Raw genomic sequence first — 17414 nt, 5'->3', positions numbered from 1 at the left:
CCCTACCATTCATTTGCCACTTGGAAGCCAGAGTGATCTTTTAAACATATACGTAATATTATTACTCTCCTGCTTAGAACCTTTTAGTAAGTGTTCAGCTGCCAACTGAAAAGTTGGCGGTTCAAACCCATCTAGCACTTCCATGGGAGAAAGACCTGGTTATCTGCTCCCCTAAAGGATTCAGCCTAGAAAATCACATGGGGCAGTTCCACTCTGACACATTGGGGTCACTTTGAGTCAGAATGGACTGGACTGCACCTAACAACCACAATTACTAGTAAACTCCAATGTTCTCACGTGGCCCTGCGTGAACTAGCTCCTGTCTCTCTCCACTCCCATCCCACGCACTGTCATCCTTACCACTCAGCTCCAGCCACGCACCGCTCTGTAGCCCCTCAAACATCCCAAACTCTTTTGTTTTGGGGTCTTTGCAGTTGTTCCTCTGATCTTCTCAGTCCTCAGCTCAGAGGCTCCTCCCAGGAGTAGCTGTCCCTGGACAGCTCAGTCCCTCCCCACTTCTACCAGAGACTGACTTTTATAGATTTTCTTCCCACCTTAACTAAGCCTTTAAGTAAAATAAAATAAAAACGTCATTTTAGTGGGGTAATTTCTGGGGACGCTGGCTGAGCAGGGGAAAAGGCAGCAGAAGGGGAGGGGGTGTGAGTCACCCAGCTGTACCCTGACCACACTCATGTTTGTCTCATCCTATTTCTAAAAGAAAACATACCTCCCAGCGAAATTGTCATACTGATCCTAAAAGAAAGGTACATTGCTCCTGATTTTTGTTTAGGGGAACTGAGGCACAAAGCATCTGTTTCTGCAAGACCTTTATTTATGATACACCTCACTTGTTTGACCACGGCACCATTTGTTACACAAAATAGAAAAAGTTCTCTTTCTCCTTCAGATTTCCAAATGGGCAAAACCCCAAGAATTTTTGCTATGTTTAGCCTGGATTTAGAACTCAGCAGTCCCCACCTCCTCACACGTTACTTCCCCCTTTCCACTTTCATATTTTCCCAGCATTCTCCTGGAGACGAGAGTCTCCGCCAAACACCTGGAGTCTTTGATCATCAACCCTTCAGTTGCCCCCAGCACTCGTTTCACCTAGAAGATTTTCAAGTTCTCCCCCTTTACTAGGTTTTGGGAAAGGAAGGAAACACCAGCGGCAGCTGTTACATTGCACCTTTCTTTGCATACTGATGGTAAGAGCCAAAGAATTGCCACTTCAGCAAAGACTTAAAAACCTTCCCTTAAATGGGATTAAAGGCTGGGCAGCCAACGGTGCCTCCCACAGCCAGAGTAATGCCAGCCCAGAACCCCAGCCTCTTCCGCCTCCTGCTCAGAGCACCTGCAGGATGTCCTGCTGTGTCTACTGCTCCTTGATTCAGGAACCAGTGAGAACATGCGAGTCTTACTGTTATAGGATTATTGCCGTTACTGAAGTGTAGTGATGGCATTTGTGTGGAATAATCCTCCTTTTCAACGTTTGACCAGATAAGATTTCTCCAAAGGTAAAATTACCATTCTGATGCTTCCAAGTTTAGTGTCCCTTCATTTAACAATTTTTACTAAGTACCTACTATTCCTACTGGGATACACAGCTAGTAGTCAACCTAAGGATGGCATTCTTTGTTGTTGTTTTTGTTACCATTGAGTTGATTCCGACTTATGGTGACCCCCTGTGTGTGCAAACTAGAATTGCTTCATAGAGTTTTCAAGACTGTGACCTTTTGGAAGCAGATCTCCAGGCCAGTCTTTCAAAGTGCTTCTGAGTAGGTTCAAACCACCAACCTCTCAGCTAGTAGTCAACTGGTTAACTGTTTGGGCCACCCAGGAACTTCTTACACTTTAGTGGGGGAGTAGTAAAGAGAGGGTAACAGTAGGGTGACGCGTGTTTTAATTGGAAAAGTATGGAGTGCAGTGGGAATCTCTGGGAGAGGCCCCAACCCCTACCTGAGCAGGAGTTGGCCAGGTGAAGGGGGTGGAAGAGAGGGAACAGCATGGAGATCTAGAAATGAGAGACCCTGGCTCCTATGGGGAACTCAAGAGCAGCACAAGGGAGGCAGATAGGCACGCAGTGGGGCTTTAGGCAGGATGAGGGCAGTGGTGGTTCAGTGGTAGAATTCTTGCATGTCATTTTAAGGTGTGTCTGACCCAAGGCATTGTGTTTTCAATTGCCGCATATGCATGTGAAAGCTGGACAATAAGGAAGACTGAAGAATTGATGCCTTTGAATTATGGTGTTGGTGAAGAATATCGAATGTACCTTGGACTGTCAGAAGAGTGAACAAATCTGTCTTGGAAGAAGTATAGCCAGAATGCTCATTAGAAGCAGGGATGATAAGACTACATCTCACATACTTTGGAAATGTTATCAGAAGGGACCAGTCCCTGGAGAAGGACATCATGTTTGGTAAAGTAGAGGGTCAGTGAAAAAGAGGAAGACCCTCAGTGAGATGTATTGACACAGTGGCTGCAACAACTGGCTCAAGCATAACAGTGATTGTGAGGATGATGCAGGACCAGGCGGTGTTTCCTTCTGTTGTACATAGGGTTGCTATAAGTCAGAACTGACTTGACGGCCCCTAACAACAACAACAACATGCTGGAGACTGGGGTTCGATCCCTAGCCAATGCACCTCATGGGCAGCTGCCAACTTGATGGTAGCTGACAACAGGGTAGTGGATGAGGATGGAAGGTTAATGTATAGCCTGATGAAGCCCATCAACAACATAGAAACGAATATTATTGTATTTTTAGAATGAATTGTGCATTCAAATAAAGTTCTTTGTGGGAGGGAGAACTTTGGAGGGAGAAGATTTTCTAAGAGAGAAAGATCTGGAAGCTTTTGCAAAAACACAAGCAGGGGATGATGGTAGTTCGAAGCAGGTAGAGAGATTGGGGAAGAAAACAATGGGAAGGTTTGAGATTTAGGAGGTAAGAAAGTCCGGAGTTTGTCATTCACTGAATGTGGTGGTTGAGAGAGGGGGAGAGACCAAGATGACTATCAGGATCCTGCCTTCAAGGGTAGAGTGAAGGGTGGTGCCATTCACCAGGCAGGACACAGCAGAGGAGGAGGGATTGTCTGTGGGCCACCTACAAGGAACCTGCCAGCAGGAGCTTGAGTCTTTAGATAGAGATTAGGAGAAAGGACCAGGCTGGTTATGCAATTCTGGGAGTTATCAGAATAGGGGTGAGAGATTTCACATAAATATAAATAATAAATATTTCTTAGCACTGCATTGTGCTAAGCCCTGTGCTAGGGGTTGGGGATACAATGGAGAGTAAAACAGACTCATTCCCCTCTCTCCTGGAATTTATACTCTAGTTGGGGAGACGAACATCAATTAAAGAATCTCACTAATGAACGTTAGTTGCTATCCAGGTGATTCCGACTCAGTGAGGAGTAGAACTGCTCCCTAAGGTTTTCAAGGCCGTGAGCTTTTGGAAGACGATCACTGGGCCTTTCTTCCAAGTGCCTCTGTGTGAGTTCGAATTGCCAAACTTTCAGCTAGTAGTGGAACTCTGCCACCCAGGGAGCCTTGAATGTGTAACTAGAAAGTGGCATAAGTTCTATAAAAGTGCAGTGTTCAAGCGCCTGCTCAGCTGATAACCAAAAGGTCAGTGGTTCAAACCTACCAGCAGCTCCATAAGAGAAAGATGTGGCAGTCTGCTTCCATAAAGATTACAGCCTTGGAAACCCTATGGTGCAGTTGTACTCTGTCCTATAGGGTCGCTATGAGTCGGAGTCGACTTGATGGCAGTGTGTTTAAGTTCTATAAAAGGAAGGGGCAATTCTGTGCGTGCCTATAAGGAAGGACCCTAATCTAGCTTGGAGTCAGAAAAGGTTTACTTGAGGACATGAGGCTTGAAATGTGGTCTGAAATATGGGCATGCGTGAACTGGGTGAGAGGAAGGGAAAACACATTCCCAGTAGAGGGAGCATCACTTAACAATGTTCACGCAGCAAAAGGGGCTCAGCGTGCTGGAGCACCTGAGTGAGGATGGAGACAAGAAGCAAGTGGCAAGGACTGAGCAGGACCTAGAGGCTAAGGCTAAGAATTTTAGTCTTTATCTTAAGAACAATGGGAAGCCTTTGAAATTTTTTAAATCAGGGTGGGGCATAATCAGATTTGCATTTTGAATGGGTGTGGAAGGACAGTCCTCAGGAACGGGGTAGGAAGTTATTGCAGTTGTTCAGGTAGGTGATTGGGACTGGGATAGTAGCAGTAAAGATAAAGAGATTCCTTTCAAAGATATCAAGGAAGTAAAATCGACAGACTTGGTGAGGCATTAGGTATGGAGATGGGAGAGAGGTCAGTATCAAGGATGAATTCTAGGTCTGTGGGCTGGGAAACTGGCTGGTAGGATGCCATTGAGCAAGATGGGGAAACTGAAAGGAGATTTATTATTTTGTTTGGTGGGGAATCATAAACTTGATCTTGGATGCATTGAGTTGAGGTGCTTCTGAGGCATTCAAGTAAGAAGGTAGATGGGTCTGGAGCTCAGGGGAGGAGCCTGGGCTGGAAATTTAAATTATGAGTCATTGGTGTAGAAATGTTGATTGAGGCAGTAGATGTGGGTGAACTCTCTTAACAAGTAGCATGGGAAATAAAGAGAGAAGAGGGCATCAGAGCAGTATCGTGGGCTTCCATAGTTGATCACCAGGGTACCTCTATAAGAGGCACAGAAGAAATGGAGAGAGGAAGGCAAGGGGACTTGTGCGTCCCAGAAGCTAAGGAAAGTGAATGTTGAAGAAAAAAAAACAAAACCTGTTTCCGTTGAGTCGATTCGAACTCATAGCAACCCTATAGGACAGAGCAGAACTGTCTCATAGCGTTTCCAAGGAGCGGCTGGTGGATTTGAATTGCTGACGTTTTGGTTAACAGGTGAATGCTTAACCATTGGGCCACCTGGGCTCTGTTAAAGAAGAGAGGATGGTCAATTATGGCCAGTGTTTCAAATGGAACACCATACTGCTATTTTTAATTTCAAAAGATAATGCCAAACTGTTTCCTAAAAATTTACCAGCCATCTATGTAAGTGCCTACATCCCCTTCCAACAGCTGGTAATATAAATATTTCTTATGCTTGTCTTAGGTGGTTGGATAGAAGATAAACACATCAAAATTAAAGTTCTTCCTTTACACTACCCATGAACAATTACAAAAAGAAATGCAAAAGAAAAAAAAAAAATCCCATTCAGGTTCCTGTTAAATATGGCTAATTGAATGGAAATTTATTTTTATTCCCTCTTGCTCCTAAAATAAGAGTAAAGAATCTTAAAAGGCATAAATTCACAAGGCCAAAGACAACGGGAGAGAGGAGAGAGCAAGCATACAAATGTATATAATATAGTACCATTTTTGTAAAAAAAATATTTCCAAAAGGGGAAATAGCAATTAAATAATTGTATAAATAACTCAATGATTCAATGAAAGAAATATATGCAAGGACCACGGCCCTAGGTGCAGGGAGTCCCTGAAGGTCATTCTGAATCTGAGCTGGTCAAATTGAGAACGAGAAGGCTTCCAGACAGAAAGGAGGACTTGGGCAAGGCACCAAGGTGGGAAGTTGCAGGTAGCAGGTTAGCAGGTCTACAGCTTCTTGAGTGAGGTGGAAGGTAGACAGAGGAGGGCTAGAGAGGTGGCACCAGGTCACATGCTCCACTGTCAGACAGGAGGAGAATTTTGAACACTGTCCTGTGAACACTGGGAAGGCTTCAAAGGGTTTTAAGCAGGGGAGTGACATGACTGGATTTCCATGTCAAGTATGGAGATCACGTAAGAGAATCCCATAAAGTAGATGGTTATGAAATAAATATGGAAAACATATTTTCTTTGCTTTATACAATGTTAACAAGGCAGAAAAGGAAACTGACCAAAAAAAGAAAAAAAAATCTTACACCCAATGGCAACCAAAGCTATAAAACAGAAGTCTAAAACAGAAATGGAAAAAAGATAATCAAAGAAATAGAAGAAACGTTTCCAGGGGTTAAAAAAAAAAAACTTGAGTTTTTTTAGTTTTCATCATTTCTCTTTACAGTTGATTTATAGATATTTAAAATCTTCAGCTGGAAAGGTCCCATCCAGTGCCAAGCAGAATCTTTGAATAAAAGACCTACACTGGACATTCTAGAACTAAAAGGGTAATACCTACTAAGGAAGGAGAGAGGCACTGGTGGTTCAGTCGCAGAATTCTCGCCTTCCATGCTGGACACCTGGGTTCGACTCGTGCACGGCCACCACTCGTCTGTCAGTGGAGGCTTGCATGTTGCTATGATGCTGAACAGATGTCACTGGAGCTTCCAGACTAAGATGGACTAGGAAGAAAGGCCTGGTGATCTATTTCTGAAAATCAGCCAGTGAGAATCCTATGGATCAGCGGCCTCCTTAGGGAGGTGTAGTGGGTGTGGACCACACCACGTGACACTGTCAGAGGGGTTGACATCAAAATGAATGTCTATAAAAATATCCCTGTAGGTAGTTATAACAACAAAAACATTTTTTGTAAGCCCAGCTTACATGTATCAATATACCTACAAGGCTAAAACTCTATGCTAATTTGCTTTTTAAACCTTCTAATCAGATCCAGTCAGAATTGTCATTATTATCCAATTACAATGATACTTCAAATCATGTGTTTTCATCTGCACATATTACAGCGCTCGCTGTTGTTTTCATTGCTGCCAGATTTTGTCAAATTTTTTGGTGTTTTAGCTACAATATTGAGGTAATTAGTATTTGTGAACCTATAGCAATAACTTCTTGGAGAATGAATTAGTAATTAAAGGAAAAGAAGGAGTGATATATGGCAGTTACGATTTATGAGTAACATCAGTACAAAAAACATTACTAAGGATTCTGTATGGTCTGGTATGGGAGGAGGTTCATGGGGGAGGGGTATATGACACCATAAGTTACCACACTGGGTGACACCAACCCTAGTGACGCCATTGCTATGGCTCACAACAGTCCGATCCGTAACTAATCATGGGGATGGTGAAGGACCAAGCAGTGTTTCATTCCATTGTGCATGGGGTCGCCATGAGTTGGGGCGAACTTGATGACAGCTAATAACAATAACAAGAAGGAAGGAGACTTAGATGGGCAGCAGGCAATAGTGGATCCTCTGAGGGCTTCTTGGTGATAAGCAAGAGAGACTAACTCCAGCTAACCTAGCAAAAAAAGAACAAAGAAAAAATGAGTTTATTAGAAAGATGTGCAGTACCTCCAGAATCATAGGAAAATCTGAAGAACTAGGTCTGGGGGAGGAGGCAGTCGTATCAGGTCTGAGAGTGTCTGCAGCAGGTCTCTTCCTGGACCATCCTTTAGATGAAGGGGCTGCAGCTATTTACAGTCTTTGTGTCACTTTGCATAAGATGCAAATTCCAGAAGAAAGAATCCCATGGACTCCCAGGCTAGAAGGAGGGTGGGACACATTAACTGAAAGGGGAAAGTTACCAGAATAGTGGAGATAGATTTTGCATACAAACAACGTATTTATTCATCTAGTCAACACATGGTTATGGAGTCCTTCTGTGTACCAGGTAGAAACCCTGGTAGTGTGTTGGTTAAGTGTTACGGCTGCTAACCAAAAGGTCAGCAGTTCGAATCCACTAGAAGCTCCTTGGAGACTCTATGGGGCAGTCTTACTCTGTCCTATAGGGTGGCTATGAGTCGGAATTGACTCGACAGCAATGGATTTGAGTTTGGTGTACCAGGTGGTGCCCTGGTGCAGTGGTTAAGAGCTTGGCTGCTAACCAAAAGGTCAGCAGTTCGAATGCACCAGCCACTCCTTGGAACCCTTGTGGAGAAGTTCTACTCTGCCCTATAGGGTCGCCATGAGTCGGAAATGACTCAACGGCAATGAGTTTTAATTTACCAGACATATGGTGAGGCAGTGGTGATTCAGTGGGAGAATTCTCTCCTAGCATGCAGGAGACTTGAGTTTGATTCCCAGTCAATGCACCTCATATGCAGCCACCACTCATTTGTCAGTGGTAGCTTATGTGTTGCTATGATGTTGAACAGGTTTCAGCAGAGCTTCCAGACTAAGACAGAGTAGGAAGAAAGACCTGGTAACCTACTTCCAAAAATCCACCAGTGAAAACCCTGTGGATCACAATAGGACTCACTTGCTTTGGACATGCCTGGTATTTCAAATATCAGCAGGGTTATCCATGGTAGATAGGTTTCAGAGGAGCTTCCAGACTAAGACTAGGAAGAAAGCCCTGGTGATCTACTTCTGGAAGTCAGCCAATGAAAACCCTATGGATCACAACAGTCCGATCTGCAACCGATCATGGGGATGGCGTGGGACCAGGCGGTGTTTCGTTCTGTTGTGCATGAGGTCACCAGGAGTTGGGGGCTGACCCAAGGGCAGCTAACAAAACAACAGTGATATCAGGCACTGTTCTGGGCACTGGAGATAATCAGCGAACAAAACAGACAGAGACCCTGTTTCATGGAACTTATTCTAGTGGGGGAGACAAAATAAATGCAGCTCCACAATCCACATCCAGTGCTAAAATTGAAAAGGCTCTGAAAACTAAGACTTTTGTGAGCTTGATATAAATTGATTTGGCAGAAAAACCTGACCTGAAATAATGTGAAGCAATTTAAGTCTTTACCCATCCCAATCAGTGAGAATTATTGTTGTTAGGTGCCGTTGAGTCACTTCTGACTCTTAGTGACCCTATGTAAACGAAACGCTGCCCAGTCATGCGCCATCCTCACAATCCTTGCTATGTTTGAGCCCATTGTTGTAGCCACTGTGTCAATCCATCTTGTTGAGGGTCTTCCTCTTTTTCGCTGACCCTCTACTTTATCAAGCATTATGTCCTTCTCCAGGGTCTAGTCCCTCCTGATAACACGGCCAAGGTATGTGAGATGAGGTCTCATCATACCTGCTTTTAATGAACATTCTGGCTGTACTTCTTCCAAGACAGGTTTGTTCGTTCTTCTGGCAGTCCACGGTATATTCAAAATTTTTAGCCAACACTACAATTCAAAGGCATCAATGCTTCCGTTTTCCTTATTCATTGTTCAGCTTTCACATGCATTTGAGGCAATTGAAAAGACCATGGCTTGGGTCATGTGGACCTTAGTGCTTAATGTGACATCTTTGCTTTTCAATGCTTTAAAGAGATCTTTTGCAGCAGATTTGCCCAGTGCAATGCATCATCTGATTTCTTGACTGCTGCTTCCATGGATGTTGATTGTGGATCCAAGGAAAATGAAATCCTTGATAACTTCATTCTTTTCTCCGTTTATCATGATGTTGCTTATTGGTCCAGTTGTGAGGATTTTTGTTTTCTTTATGTTGAGGTGTAATTCATACTGAAGGCTGTGGTCTTTGACCTTCATCAGTATGTGCTTCAAGCCCTCTTTACCTTCAGCAAGCAAGGTTGTGTCATTTGCATAATGCAGGTTGTTAATAAGTCTTCCTCCAATCCTGATGCCATGTTCTTCTTCATATAGTCCAGCTTCTCAGATTATTTGCTCAGCATACAGATTGAATAAGTATGGTGAAAGGATACAACCCTGACACACAACTTTCCTGGCTTTAAACCACGCAGTATCCCCTTGTTCTGTTCAAACGACTGCCTGATCTATGTACAGGTTCCTCATGAGCACAATTAAGTGTTCTGGATTTACTATTCTTGGCAATGTTATCCATAATTTGTTATGATCCACACAGTCCAATGCCTTTGTATAGTCAATAAAACACAGGTAAACTTCTAATTAGTGAGAATAGTAACACGTTTTACAGCAGAAATATGAACGAGCGTGATTATAGGATGTTGCCATGACTCACTGGTGATGTTCCTTATATAGTTTATGCACCCTATTCCTTTCTAAAATTTGAAAAATGCTGCATTATGAAGCATGTTTGTCCCCAAGGATTTTGATAAGGGGTTGTGGCTCTGTGACTAAGTATGTAAGTGTTCTCTGGATCAGATGGTGATGGTTGGACAGGTCTATGGACTGCGCTCTCCCTCCCCGCATGGCACAGCCCCAGGGGACAGGAGCTGCACTTGAGGGGAGACTGTTCATTATTCTCTGTGTCAGTTGGGTCCCTTGGATTTGTGCTTAGGAGCCCTGGTGGTGCAGTGGTTAAAGCGCTGCCAGCTCAGCTGCTAACCAAATGGTTGGTTGTTTGAACCCACCAGCTGCTCTGCTAGAAAAAGATGTGGCAGTCTACTTCCATAAAGATTTCAAAACAAAACAAAACCCCAAACCCATTGCCATCCAGGCAATTCCAACTCACAGTGACCCTCTAGGACAGAGTAGAACAGCTCTGTAGGATTTTCAAGGCTGTAAATCTTTACAGAAACAGACTGCCACAACTTCCTCCCGAGGAGAAGCTGGTGGGTTCGAACCGCTGACCTTTTGGTTAGCAGTTGACAGTTTAACCACTGAGCCAGTTCTGCTTTGTCCTGCAGGGTTGCTATGAGTCAGACTTGACACAATGGCAACGGGTGGACTTGTGCTACCCCCTTGGTTCTGGCTTTGGAGAAAGAAAGAGCAGAGTTAGGAGGTTAGTGAGTGCTGAGACAAGAGGTTTCAGGGGAGGATGTTTCTATTTTATACCAGGTGGTCAGGGAAGGCCTTGCTAATGGGATGATGATGTGAGCAGACACCTGAAGGGTGTAATGGAGAAGAGCATTTCAGGCAGTTGTTTTTAGCTGACATTAGTCCAGTTGATTCCAACTCTTTGCAACCCCAAGGAGTAGAACTTCCTCATAGGGTTTTCTTGGCCGTAATCTTTACAAAAGCAGATCACCGGGCCTTTTCTTCCATGGAGCTGCTGGGTGGGTTTCAACCACCAACCTTTCAGTTAGCAACTGATCACAAACCGCCTGTGCCATACAAGCTCCTTATTTCAGGCAGAGGGGAGAGCAAATGCAAATTCTCTCTCTGGATGCTTTTAAGGTGTTGTCTTTGTTTTTAGTATGAGATGGAAGCATGCTCAAAGTGCTTGAGCGGATGAAGCACGATGCACGCATGGAAGGGATGAGCCCAGAGTGGGAAGGACAGATGGTGCAAAGTCTCGTCAGCCATCATAAAGTCTATTTCAGCCAAGGCAAATTTATCCTTTCTCCACTATAGAAGAAATCTCATGTAATCAACTAGGAACCAGATCCCCTTGAGGTAACATGGTATCATATTGAAGATTCAGTGTTGTCAACGATGATGCTAATTTGGTGCATGATAAATGTGGCTAGGCCAGCTTAGTGATGGCATTCTTCTCATGAGAATATAAACTCCATGAATAGGGGTCATATCTGACTTGTTTACCCCATGTACTTAGTGATAGATCTGTGTCTGGGACACATTGAGTGTTTAATAAACATTTGCAGAATGAATAGATGGTTGGCCACTAACTGCTGCTCAGGAGTCAGTAAGTTTCTCACTTTGGACCTTCTCTCCTTCAGACAAAGTTGGCAATAAGATACATTGCTTGAAGTTTTGTCTTCTGGATGGATTTCTCTATCGACCTTCAAAAAGAAACCGTGGCACAAACAGTTAAACACTGGGCTACTAACCAAAAGGTTGGTAGTTTGAACCCCCCCAGAGGCACCTCAAAAGAAAGGCCTGGCTTTCTGCTTCTGAAAGGTCATAGCCATGAAAACCCTGTGGAGTGCAGTTCTACTCTGAAACACATGGGGTCACCATGAGTCAGAATCAATTCAACAGCAACTGGTTTTATTTGGTTTTGGTATTGTCCTTTAGGGCCATTTTTGTGCAGAGATGTAAGGCTGCAGTCAGACACTTCTGGTTGATGCTGGAATATTGTACATAGCCATCTGTAAACCAGGGCTAAGTTTTTATTATCCTGAATCAGCTTTCCTTGGGGCCAAGTTTCTCATATGTGCCAGATATGTACTCCTGCCTAGGTAGCTTGTGTCTTCACAAGAAGCCCACTTCACAAGGCCTACTCATGTTTCTCTCATTGCGGCTTCCTGGAGGATTGGTGCTGAGCAAGTCTAACAGTTTGGTTAGGTAGATATGATAGCTCCCAATCCAGGATGGGGAGCTGAGATCCCATGGTCAATTGATACTCCACAGTTGGGTATTTACTGTCTACCGGATTTCATTCTTAAGACATCTTAAAAGGAAAAGAGTTACATATTGAATGGCGCGTACTTTTGTTCTAAAATTTTATTAACTTCTCTTGCTAGAGTCACTTTCCTGTTAGAACTTGACATAAGCTCCATAAAGCATACTGATCTGTTTTGGACACATGTATATATTGAAACACGGTAGTAGATTGACTTTGGGGTAAGGTAGGAAGTTTTTCTTCCTCTGGGCTCCATTCAAAGATATTAGATTGTAGGTTCACCATTGCAGCAGAATGTACAAACGTACTATATGTTGACCCATCAAGCATTTTTTACTTCTTTCTTACTTATAACCCATTACTGTTGAGTTGACTCTTAGCAAGCCTATAGGACAGTAGAACTGTCCCATAGGGTTTCCAAGGCCATAATCTTTATGGAAGCAGACTGGCGTATTTTTCTCCTGCGGTGCGGCTGCTGCGTTTGAACTGCCGACCTTTTGGTTAGCAGCCAAGAGCTTAACCACTGCACCACCAAGACTTCTTTCTTATTTATGTTGTTGTTGTTGTTTTTAGGTGCCGTCGAGTCAATTCCAACTCATAGCAACCCTATGTATGACAGAACGAAACACTGCCCAGTCCTGCACCATCCTCACAGTCATTGTTGTGTTTGAGCCCACTGTTGCAGCCACTGTGCCAATCCATCTCCTTCAGGGTCCTCCTCTTTTTCACTGACCCTCTACTCTACCAAGCGTGATGTCCCTCTCCAGGGACTGGTCCCTCCTGATAACGTGTCCAAAGTACGTGAGACCCTCTTGCCATCTTTGCTTCCAAGGAGCATTCTGGTTGTACTTCTTCCAAGACAGACTTGTTCGTTCTTCTGGCAGTCCATGGTATATTCTTCGGCAACACCATAATTCAAAAACACCAATTCTTCTTTGGTCTTCCTTACTCATTGTCTAGCTTTCGCATGCATATGAAGCGATTAAAACTACCATGACTTTGGTCAGGTGCACCTTAGTCCTCAAAGTGATATCTTTGCTTTTCAACACTTTTAGGAAGTCTTTTGCAGCAGATTTGCCCAATGCTATACTGCTACTTATATCCAAAACCAAATCCATTGCCGTTGAGTCGATTCCAACTCATTGTGACCTTATAGAACAGAGTAGAACTGCCCCATAGGGTTTCCAAGAGTGGCTGGCGGAGTCAAACTTCTGACCTTTTGGTTAGCAGCCAAGCTCTTAACCACTGCGCCACCAGGGCTCCACTGCTAATTACAGGGGATGCAAATTGTTGGAATTTGTCACTTTGGAGGGATGTTTTAACATGCTCCAGGTTATTTGGCCTATATGGGAAACTTCACTAAGTGGCAGCCTTATACATTTAGGCTTTCTCTATATGAATGTCTTATAAAGACCTATGTGGATAGCTACTTCTTGCTTTCCATTATTATTATGTCACCAATGTCGAGTACTAGCATGATGTCCTGTGGGATGGTAAAATGGTAAAGTTACCAGCAGATAAAACCTGTAGCCTGCAGGTAGAGAAAGTTAGCATATTCTTTGGGCTGAGCAGTAAAGATCTATAGCTATCCCTGCCAGATGAAGGAAGCTACCTCTAATTTACTCTGTTTATTGAATGAAGAAAAATAAAGCATTGTCACATAAATACTCCATATCAGAGACCAAAGATTATATTGATTTTCTCCAGTAGAGGACCACATCTAGACTAGTAGCTGCTGTTAGTTATTACCAGGTGAAGATAATAATATATTGCTATTATCCAAGGCTTTCCACTTTTCGCATTTGCCTAACTGGAAAATTAATGTAGATATGAAATGAACAACCAGTCTTGCATCTGCCATGTGCCAGAGGTTTCTGATATCTCAGTGTTGTTTAATGCGGGTATAGTTTCCCAGGGCTGCCTTACAAAGAACCACAAACTGGGGCCCTAAACAACGGAATGTTATTCCCTCATTGCTCTGGAGGCTAGAAGGCCAAAATCGAGGTGTTGGCAAAGCCACATTCCCGCCTGAAGCCTCCGAGGAAGAATGCTTTCTTATCTCTTCCAGTGTCTGCTGTCCCCGAGTGTCCTTGACTTGTGACAATACAATCTAGTGTCTGCCTGTCTTTGTGTGGTCTTCTCTCCCCTGTGTCTTCTCTGGGCCCAAATTTCCTTCTTCTTATAAGGACACCAGTCATTGGATGAGGGCCCACCCTAATCCAGTATGACTTCATCCTAACTTGATTATATCCACAAATAAGGTCACATTCACAGGTACTGGCAGTTAGGACTTCAACATTTCTTTAAGGGGGACAAAATTCAACCCAGGACAGTGGATTCAAATTGGATCCAGGTTTGCATGAGTGTACATGGTAAATTATCAGCTCCTCAGCCGGCTGCCCAGGCAAATACATGGAAGGAGAATTCTCTGGAAAGTGTGCCCTTATCAGGAAATTCAGCCACATCTAAAATTATGTTCTGCCCTGAAGAATCCTACAATGTATTCTCCATTTAAAAAATAGCATAAATTAGTAAATTCTTGCATATTTAATACTATACAACAGTAAACAATTAAATCTAGATAAAATGGAAACATTTCTAGAAATATATCAGTTAATAAAACTGGCACAAGAATAGGTAGAAGCTCTGAACAAATGAATAACCACAAAAGAAACTCAAATGGTGGTGAAAAGCCTACACATAACAAAGGCACTAGACCAAGACTGTTTTGAGTAAGTTCTATCAAAGTTTAAAAAGATATATTTTCCTGACATTACTTTTAAACTTGTACAAGTATGACAACTTATTAATTTGTTTTATGAAGCCAGCACAATCCTGATACCTCTCAAACTGGATAGTTCTTCAAAAGAAAACCATAGACAAATTTCACTTACAAATATATGCCAATATATACAAAAGTCTGTTGGGAGACAATTCTCTGTGGGTGTCTTGAGTTTCTGCACATCTTGCAAGAGAGGTACTAACTGTCCTTTTTGTTCCAGACTATATTTTCAAGAATGTTTGTATAGTGGTGGTTAAGTGCGTGGCTGCTAACCAAAAGGTCTGCGGTTTGAACCCACCAACCTCTCCGCGGGAGAAAGATGTGGTAGTCTGCTTCAGTAAAGATTAACCAAAAACCAAACCTGTTGCCGCTGAGTTGACTCCAACTCATAGTGACCCTATAGGACAGAGTAGAACTGCCCCGTGAAGTTTCCAAGGAGCTGCTGGTGGATTCGAATGGCTAACCTTTTGGTTGGCAGTCGAGCTCTTAACCATTGCACCACCACAGTCTTAGAAACCCTATGGGGCAGTTCTACTCTGTCCTATAGGGTTGCTATAAGTTGAAATGGACTCAGTGGCAATGTTTTTTGTTTTTTGTTTGTGTAGTGAACAACTTTGGAAGATAGTGATAGAACCTTCATCCAGAGGACAGGGAGGGTTTGCTTACTACATAGTATAATAAAAATAACGTCTCCCTTTAGTAGGTTTGCTTACTTCTGTGCAAGTGTTCCAAAACTGAGGTGCCTGGCATGCCTAGGTGTATGCCTGGCTCCATTTTGTGAGATCCAACGAGTCCCTGGCTCAAGCTGCTTTTGTTCTCAATAACTCTTTACCTTCATTTTAAACAGAGTATGCATTGTCACTCCTGAAAGATTCAGGATTCCTAAGCTTGGGGTTCCTCGGCTGTGACACAGGCCCACTGCATGTGTAGCATCCAACTGGGCCACTCTGGGTTGTCCCCCATGCGACTTGAGGGGCAAAAGGAACCATCGAGAACATGACACTTACGCTGCTTGCTGTGCTGTGAGTAATAAAGTCCTTTGTCTCTGACCAGGCGTATCATGTTCTCTGCCAGCATCCGTGAAACTGGCAGGCTAACTTGTTAGCTTGCAAATAGGGTAAAATCTCAGACCCTTCACAGTTCTTAACAAAGTCTTAAATAAACTATTTTTGGGTCAAATTCAATAAAGATCACATATCATGGCAAAATAGAGTTTATTCTGATTATTCAAGGATGATTCAACATCAGAAATCTATTAATATAGTTGATTATATTAACAAAACAAGAAAATGAACCTTAAATTCACTAATTATATGCTGAAAATCACTTGTTAAAATGTATCACCTATTTCTTACTAAAACTAAATAAAACAAAAGAATGAATATCAACAAAACTATTTTCTACTGAGCTAGGCAGAGAAGAAACGTTCCTTAATTTAATAAAACATTTTTTCCCAAGAATCAATAGCAAGTATTAAAAGCATTCTCATTAAAGATAAAAGCAAGGCAAAAATTTACCCTATTATCTATGCTATTCATCACTGAACGGGAGTTAGTCAGGAGAGTAATAAACAGAAGGCGTAAGTACTGAAAAAGTAGAGAGAGAGATTTAACATTTTGTTGGTTGGCAAATATGATTCTCTATCTAAAAAATACAAGAGAATCATATTAAAAATTATTAAAACTAACCAGATAGCTCAGTAATATGCTCATATAATCAGATACAAGATTTACACACGGAAATTCATGACTTTCCTATATAGAATCAATAGCCAAAAAACAATCCATGAAAAAATTCCATTATCAATAGCAATAAGTCTATGAAATACCTATAAATAAACAAGGAAAAGACAGGCTCCACATTATATAAATATTTTTAACAACTAAGAAATCTTATTGAATGTCATCAAAGACATATGTACTTGCATAAGAAAACTCAATATGTAAATACATCACTGTGCCCCAAAATGATTAATAGATTTAATGTAATGCCAGTTTAAGTTCCAAAAGAATTTTTTTAATGTAACCAATGGATTCCAAAGCTTATCTGAAGGGAGAAATATCTAAGACAATTTTGAAAAAGAAGAACAATACATAAACATGCCCCCCCACCAGCTATTAAACTGTAACATTAAAACATTCTAAACCAGTATGGTTTCAGCACAGGAAAACACAAAGGGACCAAGGAGACGGTCTGGAGATTCCACAAAGGGACACATCTACATAACAGAAGTTAAAATGTCCTCAAGGTGGCATTTCAAATCAGGGAGAAAGGAAAAAGCACTCAAAACAAAGCATTAGAGCAATTGGATAGTGGCAAATAAAAATTAAATTTAAACTTCTAGGTATACCATAGGCAGAAATAAATTCCAGATGGGTTAAAGAGACAAAGCTGGAAATGAACAAACACAAAACTATAAAACGATTACAAGACGATATAGGAGGATATTTTATAATCTTGAGATGGGGAAAGATTTCCTAAGGCAGACAAAGTACTCCGAAGTTATCAAGGACACAAGGACAGATTTTATTAAGTAGAAACTAAAAAATTCTGTAAGACTTC

The sequence above is a fragment of the Trichechus manatus genome, unplaced genomic scaffold (assembly GCF_000243295.1).
Source record: "Trichechus manatus latirostris isolate Lorelei unplaced genomic scaffold, TriManLat1.0 scaffold00316, whole genome shotgun sequence".
Classification (NCBI taxonomy): Eukaryota; Metazoa; Chordata; class Mammalia; order Sirenia; family Trichechidae; genus Trichechus; species Trichechus manatus.
This window is presented reverse-complemented; position numbering follows the sequence as displayed.